At 49.5% G+C, this 15,152-nt stretch overlaps 1 long non-coding RNA gene across 1 annotated transcript in view; it reads right to left on the bottom strand.

Annotated features, from left to right (window-relative positions):
* Positions 1 to 11,079, bottom strand: part of LOC117099742 — a 36,012-nt gene extending 24,933 nt beyond the window's left edge. The window contains exon 1 of the long non-coding RNA XR_004443984.1: positions 9,445 to 11,079. This is a non-coding gene — a long non-coding RNA (uncharacterized LOC117099742). The remainder of the gene's footprint in view (positions 1 to 9,444) is intronic.
* Positions 11,080 to 15,152: the final 4,073 nt, after the last annotated feature.

The following is a 15,152-nucleotide window of genomic DNA, read 5'->3' on the forward strand; positions in this document are numbered from 1 at the left end:
CTTGGTAAAGCCATCTTCCAGAAGTATAGCCATAGAGACAGAAAGCGGACTAGTGGTTGCCAGGAGTTGATGGGAGAGGGAAAGAGGAAGTGATTGCTTAATGAGTATGGTGTTTCCTTTTGGGATGATGAAAAGATCTTCAATTGGATAGAGGTGCTGGTTGCACAGACTTGTGAATGTAAGTGCCACTGAACTGCATACTTTAAAATGGTTAATGGTTAATGATTAATTTTGTATTATGCGAATAAAAAGAAAAAAATCCAACCGGGTACGGTGGCTCACGCCTGTAATCCCAGCACTTTGGGAGGCCCAGGAGGGTGGATCACTTGAGGTCAGGAGTTCCAGACTAGCTTGACCAACAAGGTGAAGCCTGTCTCTACTAAAATAAAAAACATTAGCTGGATGTGGTCGCAGGCGCCTGTAATCCCAGATATTTGCGAGGCTGAGGCAGGAGAATTACTTGAACCCAGGAGGTGGAGGTTGCAGTGAGCCGAGATCATGCCACTGCACTCCAGCCTTGGTGACACGGTGATACTCCATCTCAAAAAAAAAAAAGAAAGAAAGAAAAGAAAAAAGAAAAAAATCCAGTGCTTTTTTTTTTTGAGACGAGGTCTCACTACGTTGCCCAGGCTGGGCTCAAGCAATCCTCCCACCTCAGCCACCCTCTCCCCAAAACTCCACTTCCCACCCCCAGCCACAGAAACTGCTGACATGCACCCCAGTGCCTGGCTCTTTTTTCTTTTTCCATGCATAAGAAATAAAATCAAATGAAAATTTGGCAGGGGAGAAGAAGTATATGGGCTCTCATGTAACTGCAAAGTCCAGTATGAATCCTGCTGACTTCAGACACGGCTGTATCCTGAGGTTCAGCAATGTTGTCAAGGTTTCATCTCCATCCCAGCATCCCTTGTGTGTGGGAGGAGAGGGACACTGCCAATTCTGGTGTCACATGAGGCTGAGTAAAGAAGAGAGGAAGCTGCTTCCTGGAATGGGTCACGTGGACCTGCAGATATAGACACATCGTTGGTCCAATCACCAGGGACTCCAGGGTATGGAGTCTTCTGACTCATCTGGCTCAAACTACGTGGTCACCCTCATGGTTAGCCCACGCTGGAGATGAGAGGCAAAGTGTGAGGTCAACACCACCCAAACATTATGGACAGAATGGTCTCTATGGAATGAGGAAAGGTGATTGCCAGGCAGAGGAAAGAATGCTGGGTAGCAAAATGAATCCTCCATAGGACCTTCGCTGGCCTTTCTTGCCCTCCATCCAGGAAGAGCCTCCCTTCTTTCCCTACCACGTGCGAAGGCTCCACTCCTTCCCTAAGCAACTCTGTCCATTTGGACCTTCCTGGGCAGCACAACTATATTCAGGAGGAGAAACCCAACCCTGGAGGTCATTGTGTTAATTTTGCTTTCCAGAGAGCAACTTGGCACTGCACTGAATTCTTATTGTTCTTATCCTTTAACTCTGCATGGATGCTTTTAGGAATATGTTCTAAAGAAAAGTTCAGCAAGATTCAAAGATGTATGCACATACGGATGACCTTAGGTAACCGTTTATCAACTTGGAAACAACATAAGTGGGCATCAACAGGGGAGGGGTTGGCAAGGTGCAGTGGCTCACACCTGTAATCCCAAAACTTTGGGAGGCTGAAGTGGGAGGATTGTTTGAGCTAGGAGTTTGGGGCCAGGATGGACAACATAGTGAGATACTATCTCTACAAAAATTTAAAAACAGCCAGATGTGGCCGGCCATGGTGGCTCAGGCCTATAATCCCAGCACTTTGGGAGGCCGAGGCAGATAGATCACCTGAGGTCAGGAGTTCGAGACCAGCCTGGCCAACATGGTGAAACACCCTCTCTACTAAAAATACAAAAATTAGCTGGACACAGTGGCACACACGTAATCCCAGCTACTCTGGAGGCTGAGGCAGGACAATTTCTTGAACCTGAAAGATGGAGGGTGCAGTGAGCTGAGATCACACCACTGCACTCCAGCCTGGGTGACAGAGTGAGACTCCATCTAAAAAAAAAAAAAAAAAGCCAGATGTAGTGGTGTGCACCTGTAGTCACAGCTATTTAGGAGGCTGAGGTGGGAGGACTGTTTGAGTCCAGGAGTTTGAGGCTACAGCGTGGCACTCTAGCCTAGGAAACAGAGTGAGACTCTATCTAAAAACAAACAAACAAACAACAAATGACAAAAATCGGTTAATTTAATTAATTTAATTAATTTTGGGGGGTTAAATGATGATGAAGACAAATGAAGGCCAACCATGCAGCTGTTTCAAAGGATAATTCATTTCTGCATTTATTGACCATGAGATTTGTTTGTTTGTTTGTTTGTTTTTAAAAGATCATGTAAGTACCAAATACATTCTCATTAGTATAGTGGTGAATTAAAATTTTTTTTAAAAGGCTAGGGGGTGGCTCACGCCTGTAATCCCAGCACTTTGGGAGGCCGAAGTGGGTGGATTACATGAGGTCAGGAGTTCGAGACTAGCTTGACCAACATGGTGCAACCCTGTCTCTACTAAAAATAGAAAAATTAGCTGGGCATGGTGGCATGGGCCTGTAGTCCCAGCTACTTGGGAGGCTGAGGCAGGAGAATCACTTGAACCCAGGAGGTGGAGGTTGCAGTGAGCTGAGATCGAGCCACTGCACTCCAGCCTGGGCGACAGAGCGAGACTCTGTGTCAAAAATAAATTAATTAATTTAAAATTAAAATTTAAAAAGTTTTTTAAGAAAACATAAATATAGTATGACCCCATCTTTTAAAAACACAATTCTTGTAAATCAGAGGGGAGACCATAGGGTTCAATCTCTCTATACACTTAATGCACAGTTTAGTGCTCAAAATTAATACAAAATAAATTCCATTATTTGATCACATGTTTGGAAGAACATTAAAAGGACTCTGGGTCATAGCCATATTAGCTCATCTCAGAAGCCCCTTCCTCCACACCGGATTATCTAGAGAGCTTTAAATGTGCTAATCTCTGAAAACTCTGTTGAATTCCCTTCCATAAGGCTTTTCCCTGTCTGGACATCTTCCTTAGCCCATTCCATTCCTTCATGGTGCAGATCAGCTTAGCTCCTCTCAGCAAGTAATAACTGTTACTGTCCTTAGAAGAGAGAAGTGAAGGAAACCAAATAGGCAAATTCAGGATTTTCTTCAGTAGGCAGGGGCAGGAAGAATGCTGAGAGCATGACCATGTTAACGATTTTATCTCCCATAAAAACATATGTCTGTATGCACAGAAAATAGTACAGGAAAAATATACAAAAATGCTCTCAGGGCTATCACTGGTGGTGTGGTGACAGGTGATTTTTGTTCCCTTCTTTATATTTTTTTGTCTGAATTTCTTTTTATAGAGCATGTTCTACTTTTATATTGAGAGTTTTTTTTAAGTCATCATACTTCAGCATATTTCTTTTTATTCTTTTCTTCTCAAGATCTAGCAAAGGATAAAGAGAATTCAGTTGCAAAATCCAATCCTCAACACAGGATGATTTATCTTTTAAAACTTTAAAAAAGTAACCCCCCTCCACACATTAGCAGCAAGAATAAAAGACTATTCCTTTTTAGGTTTATGAATTTCACTCATAACATGCTACTGTGCAAATTCATTTAAAATAAAGTAGCCTGAGCACGTGGTTAAGGACTGAGTTTGCTCCAGGGGCCAAGGTCAGTCTCTCCACAGTAGGAACAGCTTTTCTGCACACAGTTTCCCTGCAAACTCCCCTTCCTCACCAGGAAGCTGGCTCAGGCACCATGCGGGCTGGCCACTGAGGTGTTGGTGATCCCACGCTGCCACACTGGCGTTTCCATAGCCCCCCTTGTGTGAGCCTCCAGAGGCCGGAGGGGCCTTTGCTGTGGGTGTGAAAACAGTGAGGGCTCCTGCTCTGCAGACTGGCGGTGTGAGAACTCTGGGGTCTGAGTAGGGTAAAAATCACTCTGCTGCCTGCTTTCCTCTTCCTGCTGGGTCCCTCCCAAGCTGCTCTCCCACCTCCCCTGGGACCTCTCTGGCCAGCTCAGCTTTTGTGTTTGGGCCAGGCGGGAAGAAGCACTTGGCTCGACTCCTTGCTTGTCAGAAGTCCAGCATTACCAGGGGTCTCGCCTGGTTTCAAGTATTTCCCGGTGCCTTTCCTCGCTCTGTAGTCAAGTTTCTAGCCAGGATTTCTTGGCTCTGGGAAAGACTGAATGCTTGTCTGAGCCTTCTGGGCCTGTGTTTCATTTGCAGCTGCCTGGCCCTACACTGGGTGACAGTCTCAGCCCTCCCTGGGCAGCCCGTCCCCTCCTGCTTGGCCAGCAGAGGAGGCCCTTTGTGTCGCTGTCTTGGTGCTGGGGTGGAAGTGAGGCTTCTAATTTTCGTCCCCAGCCCCATGTCCTGGGTTTACTTCGGCTCTAGCCCAGCGTCAGGCGTGGCACTCCCTTCCAAGAGCAAGCAATTCCTGCCTGTCTGTGAAACCAAGCAAAGACAAGAATGCCAACTGCCAACAGCCCCAGCCCCTAACTGTTTCTAAGTCAGACTGGGACCTGCTCAGAACCTGGCACTTTCCTGCTAGAATTTCCAGCTGCTCTGATCTTTCCTATAGGGCTTGGCAACGCCAAAAAGGTCTGGAACCAAAAGAATTCATAAGAACATCATGCTTGGGCCGGTGGGTGCCTCTCCCTCTGTCTGCTCAGGGACTCCCCAGTCACTTCCTGCTGTTGGATTCATCCAGCGTGAGGACCTCAGAGGGCTGCCAGGTGCTGAAGTCTGAGCTCAGGGAAGCGAGATCAGCTTACCCCTATGACATTGGTGGTGTGAGCCAAGGCTGCGGGTTCCGGGAGCCAACTTGGGATTCTGTTCAGGACATGGACACAGAAGTGAAGAACTCAGGGAACTTCATATGTCCTCATCACCACAGGTGACTCGTGCCCTGCCATCATGGGGGGTGAGGAGAGGCTGTGAATGTTAACATAATGCAGACTGACAAAGACATCCTCTCTTTTCTTCCTTCCTCTTTGAGACTAGAATGTATTTTCTGAGCTCTCCTTTGCTTTTCTTTTGGGTACCATGACCCAAGGTACAGATAAACACATCAGTATTTGTAGCCTGTAGAAGGTCACTCAAGAATGTGCATTGTAACCATTTGGGGAGAAAATAGGCATTGTCAGTCAGTGCGTGCTTCCTCTGGCACACTTCTTACACTCTAGCGAGTATCGTGTACGGGAGATGAAACAGGCAGCTGAGAGGTGTCCCGCCTGTGCACCTTCCTGCTGGCCCAGCATCTATTTGCAGCCTCCTCTCTCAGGGTTGCTGAAACCCGGAGCTGATTTCTACATTGGAAGTGAGGAGCTGCAGGAAACGCCTCGTGCCGGGGACGTGGAGGAAAGCCAAGTGCCCTTGTTAGGCTCCTCCTCTGGAGCTAGGGAGTTCCCTGGGTGGTGGCGGGAGGAGCTGCGGTTCTGCAGCTGCTGCGGGCGGGGCAGCTGCGGGCGGCCACTGTGTATTGGGTTTGACCTTGACCCCTGGGCAACACAGGGAGACTTTCACACCCTTCACCCTTGTTGCATCACTCCACTCAGAGGTGCCCAGGGCCCAGCCCCAGCTACAGATGAGAAGACTGAGGCTCGGAGGCTCTCGGACCGCCCAAGGTCTCTGGGCAGGTCAAACAGTGGAGAGGGGCCAGAGCCAAGTGTCTTGGCTCCCGGGCTGGGAGGGAACCCGGCGTGGCCCTCTGGAGGCCACTGTCTACGACTACCGGGGCACCCTGGAGCGGCAGCCTGGCCTCCTGGGCTTGAGGCAGGGGGCAGAGGTGTCTCGGCAGGGCCGGGGCTGGGACCCGCAGAAGGCGTTGAGCAGGGGCTGGAACGGGAGCCGGGTTGTGCTCACGCTCCTGCAGGCCCTTCGCCTCCGGTGTCCCCGCTCCAGCCCGGCGGGGGCGGCGCCGAGAGAGGGCCCCACTGCCCAGGCGGAGGCTCGGGCTGCGTCCATTGGCGGCCGCAGCCCCGGGGTGGGAGGGGGTGCGGCCCGGCGTCGGGTTACGCGGGACTAGCGCGGCAGCTGGCCCGGGGGGCGGCGGCGGGGTGAGGGTGCATTCTTGGATTCCTGGCCGCGAAGGGAAACCAGACCGCAGTTGTATCCAACGCAATCAACAAACATGATGTGTCAAGTGCTGTGTTGCATTTGAGCGGGTGCAAAATGGTAGAGCTGGGGTTCCTGCCCAAACGTTTGTCTAATTGAGGAAATAAGAAATCCACACAGAAAAAGAACGCTGGAGACACCGAGAAGGAAAGAATAAGGCCCGAGAACCACGACCAACCGAATTTAGAGGGTTCCTGGAAAGGGAAGTCTGTTTTTCCCCAAAGTCATCTGGAAAGCTTCCACAACAGGGCCATGTGAGGGTATCCGACCTGCCACCTCCCTCCAGGGCCTGCCACCTGCCCCAGCCGCCCCCACTCACCACAGCACCCATGCCCCACCTCACACTGCTGAGCACCCGGCAGCCAACCCTGCCTACACCCTGCCTGCGCTCCCCAATCTTACCCCAGGCCTCTACTCTCAAGCTCCTCCAAAACTAGGACCCTCACTTTCTTCTTCCAGAAGCCCACCTGCCCCCAGGACTGCTGCTCTACAGCCCTCTCCGGTAGAGGCTCTTTTCTCCCTCCAGCCATGCAGTTCAAGGCCTGAAGATGTCCTCCGCATTCATCACTGAAGTTTCTAAACGGTTTTGCCTTCCTCTTTCAAAAGCCCGTCCTCAGCGCAGTGAAACTACTAGATGTGATACTATAATGGTGGATAAATGTCATAATACATTTGTCCAAACCTACAGAATGTACAACAGCAAAAGTAATGTAAAGTAAGAATAAAGCATTCACATCAATGTAAACTATGGACTCTGCGTGATAACAGTGATAACACTTAGGTTCATCAATTGTAACAAATGCTAGTGGGGAATGTTGATAGTGGGGGATACTGCTCCCAGGACGGGGGATATATAGAACTCTGGATTTTCCATTCAACTTTTCTGTGAATCCGAAACTACTCTAAAAAGTATTAAAAATTAAAAATATTTAACTAAAAAAGCCACCAATCACCCCTCCTAGTTAATGTCATCTGTCACCCTCCTAGTCACTTCCCCCAACCCTTGATTATTTTAGTATCAGACTCTTTCTCCTATCATCATTTTTGGTGACTTCAGCATCTATGCTGATGACCCACCCAACACTCTGGTCTCTAAGACTGTTAATATCCTTAGCCCTAGCAGAATATTCCTCCTGCCCTGCCTCAGCCTCCTGGTCATATCTTAGATCTTGGAACCATGAATGTCTACACCATCTCTAAACTCTCAGATCCAGAGATTCCTTCACCTGTCAGTCCTCCAGGTCACTTATTTTAGTTCTTGGACTCAGCAATTTTCCCATCTCAGACTCTAGTCCATGACTCTCCTGTTTTCTCATGACGTCTCTCCCCTCAGGCCTTCGTTCTCAGCCAGCTGAGAACTGAAACTCCATGCTCCAGCACACAAAATCTCCCTGGCAAACACTCTTACCTTCCTTGCTGTGGTCTCTCTCCATTGTATTCATTGGGCGAAAACCCAGCTGTGGTTAAATCAAACTGTTTACTTCACACCTGCACCCGAGCAATTGAACACCACTAAAGAAAATCGGCCAGCTACTCTGGATGGACTCACTTCAAATTTCTGGCCATAAATTTCAAACAGGCATTTGAACTGTTGGACAATCCTACTACAGTTACTTAGAAAATTCCTTTTCCCTCCCCGCAGTGCAATAATTTCACACTTTCTCCTCTCTCTGCATATTCTCAGCTCCCCTTCCTCTTTCATTCTCACTGTAACCTCAGACGATCCTTCATAGAGAAAGTAAGTACGATCTGTTGCCGGATCTTCCTCCCTCCCTCCAAAGCCTCCGGAATGCCTATAGCTCTGCACTCTCTCTGCCCACCATCCATGGCCGAGCCCTCCATCTGTGCCCTGGGCCCCATCCCCTTTTGCCAGCACATTTATCCCCTTTCTGTTATGTTCATCAATTTCTTCCTTCCTAGCAGAGCCTTTCCACGGAAGTTAAACAGGACTTAAAAAGCTCTAAAGCCTTAGCCTCATATCCCCTTCTTGCTATTGTACCATTTTTCTGCCCCTCTTTAGAGTGACTGTTCCTGAAAGAGCTGTCTACACACTGACATCTCCACCTCCACACTTCTCATTCTCACTGCCACCCACTCCAACTGGGCTTTTAGCCCTAGCTGTCCGTTTTAATAGCTCTTATCAACGATGCCAATGACTGCCATCTTAAGCTCACACTGGTGGCCAGTTCACTGTCCTCTATTCATCTGGCCTGTCAGTGGCATTGAATGTGTTTGACCACTCTTTCTGTGGAAGACTGAATTATGGGTCCTATTTCTTATCCTGCCTCACTCTATCCCTGTCCCCTTCAATCCGATTTTGCAGTCCCTCCCGCTGGAGGTAGACTATACTGTACTTTCTTGCCCCTTGACTTTTGGTGTGGCTGCATGAACCCTTTTGGCCAATGGAATGTAGGAGGAAGTGACATGGTGCCAGTTCCAAACCTAGGCCTTTAGAGGCATTTTATGTTTCCACCTGCTTTTTTGTGCCTATTATCACCATGGGAGAAAAATGTGCCCTAGCTGGCCTGCAGGTCCAAGGAGAGTGAGGGACATGTATGCAGAGCAGGCTCAGCCCAATTGCAGCTTAGAGCTGCCCAGCCAACATCAGTCACATCTAACCAGCCTCCAACTGACCCACAGCTATGTGAGTCAAATAAATATTTACTGTTATGCCATTAAGATTTTTGTGGTTGTTTGTTACCTAGCAATAGCAGACTGATACATCCTCTTTCTCAAAATACTTCCTTTACTGAGTTCCTTGAAATCACCATCTTCTGGTTTTCCTCCAATTTCATGGGCTGTCTTCCTTAATCTGCTCTGCTGGGTTTTCCCCTACCAGATCTCTAAAGGTTGGAGTGGCATCAGTCTCAGCCATCTGCTACCTTCTTTCTTGACTCTCTCCCTAAGTGGAATTATTCTGGCCTATTGCTTTGAAGACTACCTACAGGCTGGTTCTCAAATTTAAATCTGAGCTCCAGACTCAAAGCTGTCTGCACATATTTACCTGATGTCTGATAGGTCTTGGCATGGCCCAAACACAATTATGGATCCACCTCCTACCCCCAAAATAGGCACCAATCTACCCAGTTAGTCCTGCGCCAGATCATCAGTAAGGCTTATCTACTCCCACCTCCAAAACTGGCCCAGAAACCAGTATCACATCTCATCATCTCCATAGCCACAACTCTGGTTTTTAAAATCTCCTCCTGCCAGGACTTTGGCAACTGTATGTTAACTGTTGTCTTCATTCCCCACCTTCTAACCCTCCAAAGGCTCCCCACTGCAATAAAATAAAACCCACACTTCTTACATTGATCCATGAGGACCTGCTACCTATGTCCCCAAGGCCCCTCCATTCTCCTTGCTCACATTGCTCCAACCACATTGGCCTTCATGGTGTTTCTTAAGTATAAGGAACACATTTCTGCCTGAGGGCTTTTGTTTTTACTTTCCCTTCTGCTTGCAGCACTCTTCCCCAGATCGCCACATGACTGCCTCCTTCCCACCTACAAGCTCTCGAATGCCACCTCCTCAAAGAGACCTTCCCTGGCTAAATAAAACAGCACCCATCAACCCACCACACACACGGACGCACCCACATGCACACACACACATACCCTCTACCACAATACTCTAGTTAACTTCCTTTTTGTTATTTTTAATTTTCTTTTGTAGAAGCAAAAGAGGACACTTGCTGCCCAGGCTGGTTTTGAACTCCTGGCCTCAAGTGATCCTCTTGCCTTAGCCTCCCAAAGTCCTGGGATTACAGGCATGAGCCATGAGTTTACCCTGTTCCTCCCATTAAAATATAAAATCCTTAAGAGAAGGTATTTGTCTTAGTCTCTGATGTATTACCAGGGCCTAGAACATCTCTTGCACATAGTGGACTTTCAATAAATGCTTGTTGATTGACTGACTGATGCTAGAACTGAATAGAGAAGGGATACAACTGGCTAGATTGTGAACATGGGAATGAATGTCCCAGGAAGGCAACTGCAGAAAGGCTGGAGAATTCAAGATACAGTATATCCAAGGGGTTTTGAGGGGCCAGGCTGGCTACAGGAGAGAATTCATGGGGAGGGAGGGAAGAAAATTCTGCATGGTGGAAAGACTTAAATGCCATCACTCCCAGTCATTGGAGATCCTGGGTGCCCCTAAGGGTTACAGATCAAGGACGTGATCTGTTGAAAGCACACATTTTAGGATGATTAGTAGGGTTGAAAGGTATGCATTTCTGAGTGTCCTTAACTATGTGCCTTCCCGTGGGATCCCAGAATTTTAGAAGACAAAGACATCTAGAAGAATCTGGGGCCACAGGGGAACCAGAGAGATTGGTCCCCTTGGATTCCAGATGCAAGAAAAAGCCATTACCCAACCTTTTAGGGACCAATACTGAGTTCCCGGTTTAGGAAGGTCTCCCTATGTAATTAAGGATTTGCCAAGCGCACAGCCGACATTCGTACACACGTGTTAATAAGCTGGTGCCCCAGTGTCCCTGGGCTCCCTTATACCCTCCCCCGACACACACACACACACACACACACACACAATTGCTTTCCTGTACCCAGTGACTGAACACAAGCTTCCCCATACCCCCACCCCACGGATGCATCTCTAACCCAGCTACTTGCCTTCCCAGCCCCCTCCACCCAATTCTATTGTCAGGGCTGAACAAAAGGCCCAAGGCATCCTGGGTTAAAGGATTTTTAACTCTGCCAATCCCAGGAGGCTCCAGCATGAAGCAGCTTCCTGCTGGAGAAAAGTGACTGAGACATCTCCCCAGGCGACAGGGGATTTTTTTTTTTTTTTTTAATCTGGTCTGAAAAACAGAACCTAGCCGCCAGTCAGACACTCCTCCCCCCAGGACCCCACCCCAGGGACCTCCCAGCAGTCCAATGGGCCTTGAGGTCTCTTTCCTGATGACTTCTATTTGCAGGCGTCAGGCTTGTTGGTTCCCACGTCCACCCCCTCTCCCCCGGCCCCAGCCAACCCCCATCTGACCTGACTCTGGCTCTCCTCTCCTCCCGCACCTCCCCCACCCCGCCCTGTGTCCAGCGGCTGCCCCTGGCTCGCAGACCGTGCCTCCTCCGCCCCTCTGCTCCCCGGAGGTGCCAGCAGCGCCCGGGCAAGGCCAGAAGCCCAGTCCTGGCGCCCTCCGCGGGGCACGCCCGGTTCTGTGCCTCGTCGTCCTTCCCCTCCTCAGGCACGGGCTCTGAACCTGCCCGGCCAGAAACGGAACCCGTTTTCAGGAGGAGCGCCTGCGGGCGTGCTGGCTCAGCGCGCGGCTCTCGGGGCGGCCGGGTTCGGGCGTGCGCGTTTCCAGGCGCCTCTGTCCCCAGCGGGAGGAGCGGCTGCAGAGGGGCCCTGCTGGCGGCTCGCCCCAGGCCCAGAGGGTTCAGGAACAAAACTGCATCTGGTGTCAAAACCCCTTTTTGCCCACCCTGGCACTGACGTTAAGCATGCATCTTTTTTTCCCTGAAGTTTTTTTTTCCGTAGAAGAGATACTGGATAAATTAGAAACATGTTTAAGAAAGGAGTGAGTGGTGAACGCTGGCATCTAAACAACACAAGTGCCCACGCCAGGCCACACGCCCAGGCGGCCGCGGCCTCGGCGGCGGCGCAGCGCCCCCTGGCGGCCGCACGCCCCCCCCAACGAGCCGCCCCCGGCCGCGTCCCCTCACCTCCCCTCACCTCCCACGCTCCTGAGCCGAGAGACAGCCTGGCTGCCCCAAGTCAGAGCAACAGTGGGGCACCTTGGGAGGAAGAGAATGAAAGGAGTTCAACGCCAAGGTCCTCGGGGATGCTTTCTGTGGTTTCGTGGCTGACGTCGAAGTCAAGAACCTAGGGATGGAGCCAACATAAAAGAAAACCCTTGTTCCATTTTCAATGAATGCCTGAAATTCTACCAATCCAGCAGCATCCCTTTACCTGCAGGCTTTGATTCCTTTTAAAATGCAAATGTGTCAAGAAAGGGGAACCCTTAAAATAAGGGCAGATGGCAGGTTACATCAAGAAATCACCAATGTCACCAAAGAGACATAATTACACCATTATGTGTACATACTATATGGTAACGGCGTTTAATAAGCGGTGTTTAATCGTTTTTTTTTTTTTTTTTTTTTCCTGTTGTTAGTTGTCTAGGCATCCTTTCGTACTCTGACAGTGTTTCTTCAGGATGCCCCGCCCACAGTGGCCAGACCCTCTAGTTCAATTTGCTCCAAGTTTTCTTACACTTTGCATCCTAAACCTTTCTCCAATCCTTCTACTTCCCATTCTCACAATCCTGCTTGAGTTGAGGTTCACAGCATCTTATCTCTAGTCCCAATCACTGCAGTGGCCCATTGGGAGTATCTGGATCCCTTCCATAGCACACGGGATCCTGGGGAAGTTCAAGGGAGTCTCTCAAGTCCTTTCTGCACAACACGCACCACCACTGAATCTGTCAAGAGGTGGTGGTCTTGTGCTGGGGGTGGGGTGGGAGGACTCTCTTCCCAAAGTCAGCAGAGAACCCTTGCTTTCAGCTTCCCATCATCTATCTAAAATTTCTCTCCTCTTGCCACTCCTCCATCTGGCAGAAGCCAGAAGTAGGGGTGCTGGGTTTCTGAAGGACCCAGGCAGGGTCTCTCCTGCTTCTCCCCTTTGTCCTCTGAATCCATCTTTTTCCTGCTCATAGGGTTTCTACTTAGCCATACTGTCCAGTGGGAATGCCTCCAACTTCAGAGCTTCCTCCTCTTTCAAGTGTCTCCTGCTGTATCAGTTATCTGTTGCTACAAAACGAGCCACCCAGTGACTTGCACTCAGTAGCTTAAAACAATAAACATTTATTTGCTCATGACTCTGTGGGTCGGCTGGGCGGTTCTTCTGGCTTGGCTCTGCTGGGCTCACTGTGTTTGTGGTGAGCTGGCAGGTCACCGAATGGTTTAAGATGGCCTCCCTCACACATCTGGTGGTTGGCAGGCTGTCAGCTGGGGTGAAAGGGTGACCTGGCCACGTGTCTCTCATCTAGCAGGCTAGCCTACCCCGGGCTTCTTCCAATGGCTGTAGGCTTCCAAGGATGGGAAGAGCAAAAGATACAAGACTTCTTGAGCCCCAGGCTTGGAATGGACGCACCTTCCCTTCTACCTCATTCTCTTCATCAAAGTAAGCGACAAGGTGGGTCAAACACAAAGAGTGGGCAGATGGACTTCACTTGTAATGGAAAGAGCTGCAAAGTACTGCAGCCACGTGTGCAGTCTACCACACTTGCTGTCTTCTTTCTTGGGGCACGTTATCAATGAAGCAAAATACACTTAAAAATATGACATCCCTCAGACACACCAAATACAGGCAGTCTAGCGCAGTGCTTAAGTGCACAAACTCAGTAGTCAAAGTGCTTGGGTTCACATATGGCTTCGCATTTACCAGCCTGTGACCCCATAACAATTATGTGCCTCAGTTGCCTACTCTGTAAACCTGGGAGTACCTGTAAATATTAGATAAATGATATCATGCTTAGGCAGTGCCTGGCACATAGTAAGCAGCCAATAAATGTCAGCTATTGTGCCCAGGAGGTGATGGCTGGCTGCCCACCAGGAGTGCTGCAGCCCCGGCACCCTCCTCCACAGCAGCCCCAAAGCCCCACTCACTACTGCTGACACCAGCAGCCTCACACTGCCAGCTCTCCGGGCAGGGGCAGGGCCCCTTTGAGGTGCCAGTGAAATGGTCCTGTCAGCTTTTACCAGTTCCTTCATCAAAGCTTGCCTATCACTTGAGCCCAGGAGTTTGACACCAGCCTGGGCAACATGGTGAAACTTGGTCTCTACAAAAAATGCAAAAAAGAAATTAGCTGGGCATTGTGGTGTGTCCCTATAGTCCCAGCTACTGGGGAGGCTGAGGTGGGAGGATCACTTGTGCCTGGGAGGTTGAGGCTGCAGTGAGCGGTGATTGCGCCACTGCACTCCAGCCTGGGTGACAAAGCAAGACTCTGCCTCAAATAAAGAAAGCACGCCTGTCTAGAGCTGGGACAGGTCAGCTGTCATGAAAAGAGCTCTGAAGTCACACAGGCCCCAGGATTGCTTCTGGCTCTTCTTCCTGAGGGATTTAGACAATCAAATTAATTCTTAATTTCAGTTTCCTTGTCTGTAAAATGGGTGTGACAGCAGTGCCTGGCACAGAGCTGATGAAGTGTAATGTGAAGAATTAAAGAGCCTGGGCCTGAAAGCTTCAGGCGCTGAAAGGACTCATGTAGTATCTGAGGCTGCCCCTCCTACAGGGGAAGCTGCTGTGGATGAATCTTTACTCCCACAGTGTCCTCCGTCACTCATACAGCCCTTCGCCCCTGGTCCACCAAGATGGGCCAACATCCTAGGGAACAAGCTAAGCTCTCTCTGCAGTTGCTAGTTTGATAACTGTTAACCCCACTACACTTCTGGGACCTGTACCTTTGTTTTATTTTCAACCTAGTACCTCTAATAGTTAGCCCAGGGCTTGACATGGTAGATACCCAATAAATGTTGATTAAAGAGAGACTGAATAAATGAATGAGGACTTCATTCTGATAGTTTCCCTTTTCCTTGGGTTAGACCAGCTTCTTCTGGATGGTCTCCAAACCAAGACAACCCACAGAAATGGGGGAAGGAGGAAGGGAAGCTGCACCTAAGGCCTGAGAGTGGGGCCGTCCTCTTCAGCCTTGCTGCCACTGCAGCCCTGGGGAGCCGGGGCCACCCCCAGAGATTCGGCTGTAATTAGCATGGGAGCACCCTTGGTGTGCAGAGCTGGGAGATAGCCCTGATGGGTGTGCTTTCATCATTTTCACCAGGTCTCTCCCAGAATCCAGTCTTCCAAAAGTGACAGCAGAGAACCCCAGATTCTGCTGATGGTCCCCATGCAGTTCAGACCACAGAAGATGATGGAGCTGAGCAGGGATTTAAAGAAACAGACAAACCCAATTTCATCCTGAGTGAGTGTGTGCAAGTGTGTGTGCATAGACATAAGTGAAAAAGAAACACACATAATGATTTGATGCTTTACACAATTCAT

This window comes from Trachypithecus francoisi, unplaced genomic scaffold (assembly GCF_009764315.1).
Source record: "Trachypithecus francoisi isolate TF-2019V2 unplaced genomic scaffold, Tfra_2.0 Lachesis_group17, whole genome shotgun sequence".
Lineage (NCBI taxonomy): Eukaryota > Metazoa > Chordata > Mammalia > Primates > Cercopithecidae > Trachypithecus > Trachypithecus francoisi.